We start from the raw sequence: 11,378 nt of genomic DNA, 5'->3' as shown, positions 1-11,378 counted from the left end.
CAATAGGTTTTCCATTTCTAAAAGATTTAACTTTTCCAACTTAATTGTTATCTTCCTCTGGTTGCTCACCTTCTTTAATCTTTGTCCATTTCTTCACCCTTGCCCTGCCTTAGCTCTTCCTTTTTTTTTTCCTTTCTTCTTCTTCTCCTTCTTCTTCTTCTCCCTGATCCCTGATCATTTCTGTCTCTGTTGTCCCTGCATCGGGATTTCAGATCATCACATTGGGAACAATAATTCCAGTAACCACCTCCTTCACCTTGCCAAGGATCACACCCATTCTCGGGTACTGCTTTTACTGACAACTCCTACTGGAGAGAGCTTGGAACTGAAAGGACATTGGAGTTAGGTGACTGAGGCACAATTTGCAAACTAATCCACATCACTGACTTCAGAATAAATTTTTTCTGAAACCAATTACAGATTTATTTATGATGAAGAATCTTGTGTCCTTGTGCTAATTCTGTCCTACTCCCACTTTCTGAAACCTCATCTCTCTTCCTGTTGGATACATACACACACACACACACACACACACACACACACACACACACGGGTGCGGTCCTAGATTTTTGCTTGAGAATCAAAAGCCTTTACATATGAGATCAACTCAAGATTATTAGATGTATTTTTGTGGAATGTTATGTTTTATGTGGCAGAAGTATTTTATTCCAGGAACCTCAGTGTTAGGAAAGATTAGAAAATTTAGAAAATTATAGAAACATAACATTTTGTTTTAATTCAACAAGTATGAATGGGGTACGTTGATGATTACTGAAAGAATCACAGAACCGGAAAGACTTACTCTGACTTCAGAAGCTCAAAACTCAGTGGGAGAGATGCCCACATACATAAATATAGGTCAGGCTATAAAGTGTTGCAAAAGAAAAATAAACAAAAATATCTACCATGAGGACACATGATGTGATGAGCACTGGGTGTTATATACAACTGATAAATTATTAACCCTACATCTGAAACTAATGATTTACCATAAATTAGCTAACTGAATTAAAAAATATCTACCATGATAACATATAGTAAGTATAGATGAACTTTAACCAAGAGGATTTGAAAAGCTTATCAGAAAATAAAGGAATAAATATGCTTGTACAGTAGGCATAGGAAACATTTTGAGAAAAGAAGCTGAGGATTTGCCAACTTCATTATTCATGCAACCTTGATTAATGACCTAATGCTAGCTGGTGTAAGAGAAATAGAAGGCACATCTCTGTCGATAAGGAGCTCCCAACTTGGTTGGAATGAGAGACACAATTACAGTCTGTTAACCGATGTCACTGGGAAGGAGAGGCTCTGAGGAGTCTAAGGCAGTGATTTCCCAGAGTCTCCCAAAGATCTTGTAAGAAATTATGATGCCTGGGAATCACAATCTCTGTGGGTATCTGTTTTTTGATAACAACTCCTCAGGTAATTCTGATGACCAAACAGTTTTAAAAGTCAATCACCTATGAAATAATGAAACCTGCATCTAGACGGAGGAGGAGGAGTTAGTGAAGTGGTGAGGAAAGGGGAAGGGCAGGGATCTTCCAGACAGAGGAAAAGGCTTTGTCTAGGTGCCAGAGAGGGTTAGTGGATCAAAGGAACTGCATGTATGTTAGGGGGTCATAGTAGGTGGATCTAGAGAAGTAGACAAGGGTCAGATTGAAAAAGATCTTGTTTGCACGATAATACTTTGTATTTTCTCTCGATAATAATGGGAACCTTTAAAAGGGTAGAGGATCACAATGCGGTAAAGGAGGTACCAAGGAATTGCTGCTAATGCATTTGATTCCCAAGGAATTTTATTTCATTGTTTAAATTTTGTGGTTGGAACATTTCACTAAAATGGAAGGTCACATGATTAGTCTCCTTCTAACTGTAAGAATTTTCACTCCTAGACCCCATTTTTGGCTTTTTCGCTTTTCGTTAGTTTCATCCCTATAAACCAGTTTGGCTTAGTGAAACTTGGTTGATTAATTTAGTTGATCTCTGACAAAAAATAAAATAAAGCAAACAAACAAAATAAACAAAACACTGTCCACCAGTGTTTTGATCATTTGTTTAAATATCCTTACATATGAAAGAACATCACTTAATAGTTTGCATTTGATGTATGCCATTAACAACCATAATATACTCTGATATCTGTGTGTTCTAATTAGTGATCTTTGATTACAAAAAAAAATCCAATAAAATTTAACTTTTAGACATTTTCTGTAGGAAGGTGTGTGTGCAATGTTATAGGCGGTAAGAGGATGACGAGGTGCCCTCTATGCCCTTTTGAATCTTACAGGCATGGTGGAAAGTGAAAAAATGGAAGAAAAAAGGGTCTTATCTGTCTCATTAATAGTTGTGTCACCTTGGGTAAGATTCATACCTGGAGTCTCATTTTCTTCATCTGTAAAATGAGATGGCTAAAAAGATTGTCTCCAAGATACTTTTCTAGTTTTAATCATAGGTTTCCAGTGATCCAGTAGGAAAAACTATGGTGCAAATGTAAGATAGAAGTCTATAATACACGGTGGTATTAACATCATGTTCTCTGGGGTCAGTCTGACCTGGGATACCAGCTCTATTACTTACTAATTGTAAAAACAGGGATAAGTTAAAATATCACTCTAGTCACCTGTTTAAAACGTGTATGTTCATAATAGCAATGGCCTCTTCCGATCCTTGGGAGAATGAAAAGTCATGATATTTGAAAAGCAATGAGCTCAGTCTGTGTCATGTAACAAGCCCTCAGTAAATGTTTGCAATGATAATAATAATAATCATTATATTTAATATATATTATTATTATAAGCCAAGAGTTAATATTAATTCAAAGGAGAAAGTACATACAAATGGGGACCTCACAGTGTACTCATAAGAAGATAACATTTGAGAAGTTCCTTAAAGATGGAAGAGGATTGCAGTGGGTAGGTTTGGGAGAGGGAGGGAAGAGGCCAGAGTGGCACGAGAAGGTCTTCTATAGGAGGGTAGAATTTTACAATGTTTCTACGTATGTGTAAAACAGGACACACAGTACAATAGAGCCTTCCACCTTTCATGAGTGATGTCACTCAATTTCACTGCTTCCCCGAGGGCAGATTGGTTGAAACTATTTCACTGATAAATTCAAATGAGTAAAGTGACTTGCTTCATAGTTTCAGTAGAGAGCTTTTGTAGTACCAAGATGATAACCCAAATGTTCTGAGTGCCAGACCCTGTGATTCTATCCTATTCAATCTTACATTGATCTTACATCTGAATCCTGCTTTAGGATTTTATGGAGTCAAGATTTTGGACAGGTACCAGGTGGAGTAGAAGCCTACCCCTGAATATTTGCTAGATGTGAGTGGGTCTTGATGTCCTCAGAAAGACTTCCATTTCCCTGACTCATCTATGTTGGCTTTCATAGTTTCCATTGGACGCTTGCCTGTGTTCCACTTTGATTGTCTGAGATCCAAGCTCGGATTCTGCCACTTTCTAGTTCTGTCAGTTTGGTTAAGTCACTTGACAAATGGTTCTCATTTTCCTCATCTGCAAAATGGGGATATGATGCCTTTCTAATTATGTCTTAAATACAAAAGGAAATAATGGAAGTGAAAATGTTCATGAAATCCAGTTATATATAACTAAGATAAGTTGATAGAGAGTTCTTTCCTTAATTCTTCAAAAACTGGTATATAGAACTTTTATTCATTTGAAGCATAAGTAAAGAAATTTACTTGAAGTTTTGTTTTGTTTTGTACCTCAGCTACATAAATTGACTATCTACAATGATCAAATTTACTGGACAATTGTTAAAGCTCCTTCATTATCAGAAAAGCTAAGAAAATCTAAAGTGTACTTTGGACTAGACCAAACGTATGGAATTCTAGCTCAGTCTTTTCTATTAAAATGTCCTGCCTTTTAAATGTAAAATATATTCCAAATAAACTATACTATTACTGTGCCACTATAGAAGGATGTATTTAGAATGTGTATGTAACTTATATCTTTATCTGACAAAGAGCAAATATCTATTAAGAGCCTAAATATTATGAATATCCTTCCCCCACAGGAATATGTTGTTCTCTGATGGGTTTCCTGCATGGTATATGGTGCTGACAAGTGGAACTCATTTATTAATTTATTCATTCACTCAACATATATGTATTCAACCCTGGAATTCAATAAAACTAGGTAGTTTCTATTTCCACAAAGCTTATATTCTTCAACAAACAACTTGGACATGTGAGATTCTACAATGACGTAATCATTGTACTCAGCATTGTTGAACATTTACTTTTGTTTATTTTTTTAAAGATTTTATTTATTTATTTATTTATTTATTTATTTATTTGAGAGAGAGAGCATGAGCAGGGGGAGGAGCAGAGGGAAAGAATCAAGCAGACTGCATGGGGAGCAGAGCCTGATGTGGGGCTTGAACTCGCGACCCTGAGATCATGACCTGAGCCAAAACCGAGGCTCTGATCCTTAACCAACTGAGCCACCCAGGTGCCCTACATTGTTGAACATTTAAAGCACAGGCAAAATTAAAAAAAAAAAAATCCCTGCTCCATTTGCTTATAGGATGGTTATTACAAACTCATTCCTCAATGATGTGATGTGCCCCTGTGCCTTTGTTCCCTTGACAGCAACACAATTTTTCCATCTTCTGGATTCAGTGAATTCTTATCATTTAAGTACCAAATCAACAATTATCTCTTCTTGAAGACTTAATGATTGCATAGAGATATTAATCACTCCATCATTTATGTACCTAAAACATTTTTCAGAAACATGTATTTCAACACAAGATCAATCAATCTATCATCTATTGATCAATTGATCATCTATTTATTTTCCCATTTGACTGCAAACTTCTTGAATGATGTTTTATTGATTTTGGGATATCAAGCTTAATTTTATGCCTAACACTTTCTAGTGGAGAGTTTTGTTTTGTTAAACATCATCTGGAGACATCAAACTAACATACAGAAAACTTGAAATAATGACATGCTAAACTATGTGGTTATTGATTACAAGTCCAGTGGACAGAAAGGAGAGTGAGCTAACCATATCAAATCAGGCTTCGTGAAGTTAATGATGACTAGGATTATAATAAATGGCAAAAAAATAAAAAGCATCCCAGCCAGAAGAAAGAGCATAAACATATATTCAGAGACAGAAGTAACCAGAGGTTAAGAAAAAATTTGCATAACGACTAGAATGGGAGTTGCATTGATAAGGACTGAACGAGCAAAGAGGGGGTAATATATAATTGTCTTGTGAGAGGTATATTAATATACCTCTTCCTGCAAAGAAACAGAACTAATGGGATATATACATATATAAAATGAATGGTTCATACATATGAATGTTTAAGATGGAGACCCAGAAGAACTGGTCCAAAGTCTGCAGGTCTGAGAACCTTGTTTCTCCTGGTTCTGGAACCTATAGTTCCGTTCTGAAGGCTGACAGTCTCCAGACCAAGGAAGAGCAAATGTTTCAGTTCAAGTCTGAAGGGAAGAGAAAAGCTTATGTCCCAATTTAGAGGCAGTCTGATGGGAAGAATTCTGTCTTTCTGGAAGGGAGCTTAGCTTTGTTCTATCAGGCCTTCAGAGGATTAGATGAGACCCACCCATGTTAAGGAAGATAATCTACTTTACTTAGTATACTTCTTTAAATGTTAATCTCATCCCAAACACCTCACAGAAACATCCAGAGTAATATTTGACCAAACATCTGGGCACCCTGTGACCCACTCAAGTTGATAACACAAAGTTAACCATCACAAGATGTACAGAGCAAATAACAGGAAAGAAAAATTTTGTCCCATGTTATTAGTAACAAGCTTTCTGAAAAAGGCATCCTGAAAGATTTACAGGTTTGGGATAAGTAGATTTGGGGTTTTAGTGGGGATCATTCCTGAAGACAAAGCAAAAGGAGCAAAGATACCAAGTTAGGAAAGGTCAGGTATTTGTGGTTCCAGTCATGGTCACTTACACGGAGCACAGCATAGGATATGGAGAGGAAATAGCAAAATGCCCCCACCATACTTTCTTCCCCCTGAGCAATCAAGTCCTTCGCATTTCTGTTCTCTTTTCACTCTCTAATGCTTCTCCAGCTCAAGGCTGACCGTGAAAATAATGCTGGACATATAAAGTGCAGATAAATTATGAAGATTAAAAAAAGAACTAGGCTGATGGATTTGTTTCTAAATACGTAGGATTTTAGGTCACACGCTAAGGAATCAGAGGGCCAATCAAGGCATGGAGATGTTTCTCCTTGGTGAGCAGAAGAAAACAGGTCTTACAAACTAACTGATACAAGGTGGGGTCCCAGGGACCAGAGTTGAGCAGGATGGGCTGGAGGTTATTCAGACTGGCCAGGAGGGGGAGTAAAAGCTGTGTCCTGGGGACAACCAAAGATAAAAACTAGGGCATCTGGTCAATTTGCATGTCCAAGGGGTCAGTACTGGGATTTAAATGACAGATAAATTCCAAAGGCTCTGAATCCAGGAGGCCACTGGAAGACAGAGCACTGGTATGAGGTGATATGGGGCAAACAGCAAGGGAGAGAGTGAAGGTAATTTTCTAAACTATAATTAATTGACTAGGCATTGTTTATATTTGTTTCCCCGGGATACCTGGTTGGAGGAGATCACTCTGGTTAAAGGCTGAGGATTAGGGCAGATAGGAATTAAGTTTACAGGTAGCAGTAAAAAGGGATGCTACCTGGTCTTTCTGCTACTTGATCACTCTTGCTTTCTTGTCTAGAACCTTCATTGACTCAACAAATAGCACATTAATCCATGCTCCTCAATCTGGAATTGAATATGTTCAGCAATATAACTATAACCTGCCACTCCTGCTTCATTTTTCTCTACTCCCCTAAACACACACTAAACCATGGGTATCGCAGAGCACTCACTGTTTCTTCATCATACAATTTTTCCTCCTACCTGTAGGCCCTTGATAACATTATTTTATCACCGATGTCATTTAGCACCAGTGTATTGAATGGAAGTGGAAGTTAGTAATCCACTGTCTTGATAGGAACTTTCTTTGTGCCGTTGCCATTCCGGAATGCTAAACTAAGAGTACATTAATTAAGCCCACTGGATTGTGAGGGTGGGTACAAGGGCGGTGATAAGGACACCGCCTGACAGTTTATAAGAGCATCTCCTACAGCTTCTTGACAATTTTAGTGTTTCCTTGCCCAGCATGGATTAAGGATACACTGAAGAGTCGCCATTCACACAGCCTTTGTAATTTAAAAAGATGAGCTGAAACTGACTGTAAGTGAATACTTACATATGTGGAGAGAAAACAAGAATGAAAGGTAAAATGGTGAGAAAACATTAATAATGGCAAATTGAATGTGCTTGAGTCAATTGGAAAAAGTTCAGCTTGTGAGATCAAGCCTGATTCTGATAGATTCCCTTAATACCAATTTAATATTGAACATAAGGATATATATGCAGGGGTGTAGGCCATTCAGGCGAAAAGTTTCATGTTGGGATGGCGTTAAGAGTTATGTGTTAACTTCAAAGGGAGTAAAATGCTAAACTTTAATATCAGGTTTATTCCAACACGGTTCACCTAAAACACCCTTGAAGACTGGCTTGTACTATACCACAAGGAGAGTCTTGTTTTTCCAGGTGAAATAAGTTAAAGAATGAGTAGTGATGTACTCACTGCTACTGAACTGAGGTGTGATCTCTGATGAATGATTCACAGAGTCATCTCTGAGACTTGACTTAAGTAAGACTCACATTCTATGTAAGGGAAGAGATAAATTAAAAGCATAAAATTTGCAGGACTTCATGCTCTCCCAAGCATTCTCCAAATTGGAGAGTTCAAGTATCCCATCGTGAACTGTTTGATGAACTCTCTACCAATGGTAATCCTTCCTCTATTTGAATATCTTCAATGTCAAGAAACCCAGCAGACCAGACCGCTTCCTTTCAGTCAGTCCTAATTGTTGGGAATTTTTCCCTTAATTGAATTCAATTCTGCCTTTCTATGCTTTTTAATATTTTTTTAGTTACATTCTCTGAAGCTTCCCAGAAAGATCATCATTTCTTTCCCACACGGCAATCCTCCTATTATTTAAAACCCACTATCATGTTTACTGTCTCCTTTATTTAGATTTAAAATGCCCTCTTCACCCTAACGTTCTTCAGTCATACCTCATATGAGATGCCTATGAATCTCCTCACTAACTTCACTAACTGGAAGCTTCTCCTCTAGATGGTCTCCAGTTTACCTTAAATGGTGGTCCTCAGAACTAAGCAGAAAATTCCAAGCATGATCTAGCCAGGATGAATACTAGAATTCAGTCTAACATCACATAAGCCTGTATAATAAGTTTTTCAATTGGATACATTTTATTCTCAGTTTCAGCTGAGGTCACTAGACGGTAAATACCACATTCCACACTGAGGCAAGAGACCTCAGGCAGAGGTTGCAAAAGAGGTGTGTTAGAATCCGTATCACAACTCTGAGTGGCCCAGCTATCCAAGTCCTGCCTGCCCACCCCCCAACTCCCACCACCATACCAGGTGAACTGCAAGAAAGGAGATAAATTAGTAGGAGATATTTTTGGAGACAGCTGGTGGTATGTGTTGAGTCCAGGTCCCTGTCACCATGGAGGAGAGTGAGAGTTCCCACACCTCACTCTATGCCTAGGGAAAGGGGTTTTGACTCATCTACTCTGATATCATAATTCATCGATTGCTTCTTATTTTACAGGCACTGTAGTAAGACCTTGAAGAATGTTATTTATTTCTCACAGCCATCATAGACGGAATGCATAATTCTCATTTTATTGAGCAAGCAATTAAGCAGCTTGCCCAGGAGCTCACATGTGTTAAGTAGCTTAGCCTGAACTCAGGTTTGCCTGACTCTGAGGTCCAAGCTTTTAACCACCGATTTATTTTGCTATTAGTTATAGGCAGCATGGCCTTTGCCCACTGCAACTGATTTTACTGTGCAGGTTTTTCCAATGAGCCCTGGGCAATTAAAAATGAGTGAGGAGCTTATTCATAAGTTATGGTGTAAATAAACTCTTCCTTCTAAGGACTTGTATTATTATAAAGAGTATAGATAGAAGGGACAGTTTGTGACACTAATAGAAACAACAAAGTTAACATGAAAACCACTTGCTGGCTCTCTCAACCCAAAATGCAGAGCTGCTTCCACCTAGAGGCCAACAGGAGAACTGCAGTCTTTCCAGTTGGTACGATGAGCTCCTCTCATTGACCAGCAGTCCAGCCGCTAGGCTGAGGTTGCCACTCACCTCCTCACCAGGAGTAGTGTGGGCCTGAGGAAACTACTTCAACCAGGAGTAGTATGGGCCTGAGGGAACACGGTGTAAATGAATGGACCAAAATATCTTGGGGATCGTGCTGAAGAGAGAGCTCTTGGGCTGCAAAGATCATAGCACCGCTTCTGCCAGCCTAAGATTGATCCTGGGGGACCCTGGACGGTTCAGAAAGAGCAAGCCCAACCTTACTTCCTCTTCTGTAAAATGTGGCAGCTGGGAGGATTCAATTCAATTCAGCTGCTCTTTGTTAAGACCTACTGCATGCCAGGCAGAATTTTCAGCACTTGGGATGCGCTGGTGAACAAAAACAAAGCTGTCTTCATGAAGCTCAGATGAGATAATGTGGTTGAAAATATTTTGTAAACACTACTGTGCCACATGCACAGTGATAACTGTCCTTTGTGTTTCTACTACATTGGGAAGCCCTGTACGTTTCTAACTCATGTGCCCGGGCAATGGTTTTGGAAGTGCAACTATAACTTTAGGCTGATTTCAGAGTTAGCTGAATGGAGTTCACTTCACAACGTGAGCCTGGCTCCGGGCCACTCACTGAAGCTTCTCAAAGATGGGACCAGGTGAAGAAAACATCTTCCATGTTTTCTGTGTCCCCAGAACCTAGTCTAGGACTGAAGTCAGAGGAGGCTTTCCATAAATGTGTTCTGCATGGAACGGAAGGAAACTGGGATTGAGTTGATAAAGCTAGTTTTGGGAGTCTAGAGCATGGGCAGAGAGCGGGAGGGGTTGGACGGCACAGGCTTGAGAGCGATTTGCTCTGTTTCTACATCCTCCAACCTCACAGCTGCCTGCACCCTGAAATCTTCCTCACAAATGCACACACATTCCACCATGAAGTCCCTCCTACTCTGTGAGTCAGTGTGGCTCTTCCTTTCTTGGATCCCCTTTCCTGGCCTCATCCCCAGAAATAACATTGAAACCTGATTTGTCTTATGTTATTCTCTAAAAGTACCAAACTTTTGATTCTGGAACAGTTCTATAGTTGCAGGAATAATACCTCTGAACTTCAACCCTATACAATATCTAGTGCAACTTGGGGAATTGAATAAATTAAGTTATAGTCTATACCTTTCCTGTGGAAGAATCTCTGATTTCCCAAGATACATGGGTGCAGGTGTGTTTGCATGTCAAATGGTACATGCACTCAGTGTTTTCTCCCTCTCTTCATCCTCTCCTTTAAGTCCTGATACATGGACCTGGGACCTGCTGTTGATACTCATGAGGGAAGTGATGGCACCAAAGATATGATTCTAGCATCTTCCTTCCCACACCTTTGTGATCTCTAGTATTTGACTCTGAAAAATAGTATGCTGGTTTTAATGCTGACTTTCTTCTGTTCTTCTTAGTCCCTCAAAGCATGGTCATCTGTTTCAGAATCAGAATCTTATACAAGATATTGATAGCATGTGAACGCCTGCCACCCCCCCATGCCCGGTTTCCTGAATTCAGATCTTTGAGGGTCGAGCTCCCACTTCTGTGGTTATAACAAGTGGCTTTGGAGATTCTAGGGTGCACAGAAGTTTTAGACCCATTTCCTTGGCGGCACCGTTAGCACAAAGAGTTCATTGTGAAAGGTCCCTGGGTGGAAAACTAGCTGCTAAGTCTGGGACTTTTCCTGTAACGGGTTGTGTGCTTTTGGAATGGGTTTCCTCTCCCAGATCAATAGAGCGTGACCGTTTTAGATTTTAGGGCACAGGGAAAGATTTGTGACTCACCCAAGTAGCATGTGTGCATTGTAGCTGCCTCCACCATAGGTAATTCCATTCTTTGAATGAGCACTTTAAAAAACAAACATTATTTTTCCCAATTGTTAAGTAAAATAAGTCAATAAAATAAGTAAAATTGAAACCATCTCTAATCTACCTTACAAACGATTACCGATAGCCTATATATCCTTGTTTATGGTGACAGTTGGGTTTATAGTCCACATAATGGTTTTACATCAACTTTTACATTTTATATATTTGAATACAAGTGAATTAAATTGAGAAAATAACAAGTTTAAGTCATAAAAGCTTTTTGTTTTAATATACCCTCAAAGGATATTGTATCAATACTGATTTTAGCCT

This window comes from Ailuropoda melanoleuca, chromosome 1, assembly GCF_002007445.2.
Source record: "Ailuropoda melanoleuca isolate Jingjing chromosome 1, ASM200744v2, whole genome shotgun sequence".
Taxonomy (NCBI): domain Eukaryota; kingdom Metazoa; phylum Chordata; class Mammalia; order Carnivora; family Ursidae; genus Ailuropoda; species Ailuropoda melanoleuca.
This window is presented reverse-complemented; position numbering follows the sequence as displayed.